This window comes from Ochlerotatus camptorhynchus, unplaced genomic scaffold, assembly GCF_037179485.1.
Source record: "Ochlerotatus camptorhynchus isolate MF236.1 unplaced genomic scaffold, CSIRO-AGI_Acam_v1.1 ptg000402l, whole genome shotgun sequence".
Taxonomy (NCBI): domain Eukaryota; kingdom Metazoa; phylum Arthropoda; class Insecta; order Diptera; family Culicidae; genus Ochlerotatus; species Ochlerotatus camptorhynchus.
In genome coordinates, this window is record NW_027040888.1 from 905,428 (window position 1) to 908,727 (window position 3,300).

The following is a 3,300-nucleotide window of genomic DNA, read 5'->3' on the forward strand; positions in this document are numbered from 1 at the left end:
TTTTGTATACAATATCTGCTACATTGCATGAAATGTGTCAGAACTTTACATCCTCCATTTATGTGCATTATATAGAACAGAAAGTTTCACTACTTTTTCGAACTGTGTATCTTCGATATCGAAGCTAGATTGTACCTATGCAGTCAACCTCAATCAAGCCATTGAGAGTGAACTAAATTGTGCTTACATTCCGAATTTACGTAAATTTTAAAAATCAGTGAATAACCAGCTCCAAACTTACTAAGACAGTTTGGATACCAAGTGATATTGAACAACATTACAAGGCTTGTAGTAGAAGTAACATTGAGCAATCAATTTGATAAGTTTGACAATGTTTTGTAATAGAACTTATCTGAATAATACACTATTATTGAATACAGCACCAATTTCGTAATACTCGCGCTCTAGAATGCAAATTATTTCGGGTGTAAATGGAGAATTCAGGGGAAACATGTCAGAAGGGTCTAACTCGAAACGTAACAATGACTTGAATTGTCGGTTTCTTACGAATGATACTTTCTATTGTAAGATCGTAAATAAATTCAATAGTTTGTATGCCTCTGCCATGGCAGGATGGCCCGATAAACGACTGTGTTTTATTTTCACCATTAATTACAAAACGTTGGAAAATTCTGCCCGTGCGCGATCATAATGGTGCCGTGACCAATCGCTCAATACCTGCGGGCAACGTTCTTAAGCCGATATAAGCACTGTGGTTCCAAACGGATCGAACTTGGGTATACTCCGTTTTTGCCGCCTCTCAGTTCAGAGTACCATATAATTGTCCTTTACTAACTGGTTGGTGAATTAAACGGTGTCTGGCAGTTAAAAGGGTGGTTTTGTGAGTTAAGTGTTTGTCGAAGTCTACAAGCAAAATGTCCAAACCACAATCAGATGAGCAGAAAAGGAAGCAGATTAGTGTCCGCGGCATTTCTGTACTGGAGGATGTAATCGAAATCAAGAGAGGTTTTAACCGCCACCTCTTTTACACCCTGGCTAAAGCTCGTAATGTCGCCACCGTACGCGATTATTACTTTGCCTTGGCCCATACCGTTAAGGATCATCTCGTGTCACGCTGGATCCGAACGCAGCAGTACTACTATGAAAAAGACCCTAAGCGCGTGTACTACCTTTCGCTGGAGAACTATATGGACCGCTCGCTGCAAAATACCATGATCAACTTGGGCATCCAAACTTCCTGTGATGAAGCCATGTACCAGATGGGGCTTTGAGGATTTGGTAGAGGATGCCAGCTTGGGTAGCGGCGGTCTCGGCCGTTTAGCGGCTTGCTTCCTCGATTCGATGGCTACCCTCGGAATGCCAGCGTATCCGTTACGAGTACGGCATCTTCGGCCAAAAGATAAAGAATGGAGAGTAAGTTGAAGAGCCCGACGATTGGCTTCGTTATGGAAACCCATGGGAGAAGGCTCGCCCTGAGTACATGATTCCGATTCACTTCCACGGACGTGTGATCGATACTGCCGAGGGTAAGAAATGGGTAGATACTCAGACTGTCTTTGCCATGCCTTACGACAACCCTGTTCCCGGATATGGCAACAACGTTGTCAACACTCTGCGACCAAGTCTCCAATTGACTTCAACTTGAAATTCTTTAACGATGGTGACTACATTCAGGCCGTGTTGGACCGTAACTTGGTTGAGAACATATCGCGTGTTCTGTACCCGAAGGATAACTTCTTCGAAGGATAGGAATTGCGCTTGAAGCAGGAATACTTCATGTGTGCGGCCACGCTCCAGAACATCGTTTATCGTTACAAGTCTGCCAAGTTTGGTTCCCAAAATGAAGTTCGTACTTCATTCGATGACTTCCCGAACAAGGTTGCCGTCCAGCTGAACGATACCCATCCATCGTTGGCTATTCCCGAATTGATGAGAATTCTCGTTGACGATGAGAAGCTTTCCTGGGGAAAAGCACGGGATATCGTCAATCGCATGTGTGCCTACACTAACCATACCGTTCTGCCGGAAGCCCTGGAACGTTGGCCAGTCTCGTTGCTGCAGTCGATTCTGCCACGCCATTTGGAAATCATATCATATTAACTTTTTGCATTTACAAGAAGATGAGAAGCGTTTCTCAGATGATTTCAAAAAGATGAGTTCGCTCTTCCTGGTTAAAAAGGATGGCGATGAATGGTGTCGCTGCCATCCACTCTGAAATTATCAAGAAGGATATTTTCAAGGACTTCTACGAAATGTGCCCCGAGAAGTTCCAGAACAAGACTAACGGTATTACTCCATGTCGTTGGCTTCTGCTGTGCAACCCAGGTCTATCGGATTTGATTGCCGATAAGATCGGAGACGAATGGCCAGTGCATCTAGATCAGTTGACTATGCTGAAGGCATTCGCCAAGGTTCCAACATTCCAACGGGAAGTAGCCAAGGTTAAACAAGAGAACAAACTGAAACTCGCTCAGCTGTTGGAGGAAGACTACGGAGTCAAGATCAATGCGGCTTCCATGTTTGACATCCAGGTTAAACGTATCCATGAGAACAAACGTCAGCTGCTCAACTGCTTACACATTATTACATTGTACAACCATAGAGGTAACTCTAAGACTAGAAGGTCTCGAAGAAACGTGCTCAACTTTTTGGCTCAGCTCTGGTACTATCTTCGGTCCCTCGAAACATAGGAAAATCCACGAACCCCTCATTTTATCTGTCAAACTTTCATAGCGAATCAAAACAAACATAGTGTAGTACTAGAATTTAGACTAGAATGGGGTACGTTAATCGATTTGCTTGGGACCAATATGCTAGTCAAGTAGTGAGCCAATTTAAAATCGTTAGTTTCCACCCGGCGTGACCCAACAGCAACCTTTACTCCTCGTTCCATCATGATTGTAGGTAAGGCAGCTCCTGGATACTCCATTGCTAAGCAGATCATTAAGCTGATCTGTGCCGTGGGTAATGTTGTCAATAATGATCTGAGAGATAAACTGAAGGTTATCTTCTTGGAGAACTACCGTGTCACGCTGGCTGAAAAAAATCTCTACAGCCGGTGCTAAAGCCTGAAGAACTGGTAGCATGAATTTCCTGTTGAATGGTGCCTTAACCATTGGTACTCTGGACGGTGCAAATGTCGAGATGGCTGAGGAGATTGCAACGATAACATCTTTATCTTCGGTATGACTGTTGACGAGGTCGAGTATCTGAAGCAACGTGGGTACAGTGCCTACGACTACTACAACTCCAATCCGGATATTAAGCAATGCATTGACCAGATTCAGAGTGGATTCTTCAGCCCAGGAAACCCACACGAGTTCACTGATACGGTGATGA

General features: G+C 43.9%; 1 pseudogene; it reads left to right on the plus strand.

Annotated features, from left to right (window-relative positions):
- Positions 1-843: 843 nt before the first annotated feature.
- On the plus strand, positions 844-3,026 carry LOC135710769 (glycogen phosphorylase-like; annotated as a pseudogene).
- The last annotated feature ends 274 nt before the right edge of the window (positions 3,027-3,300 follow it).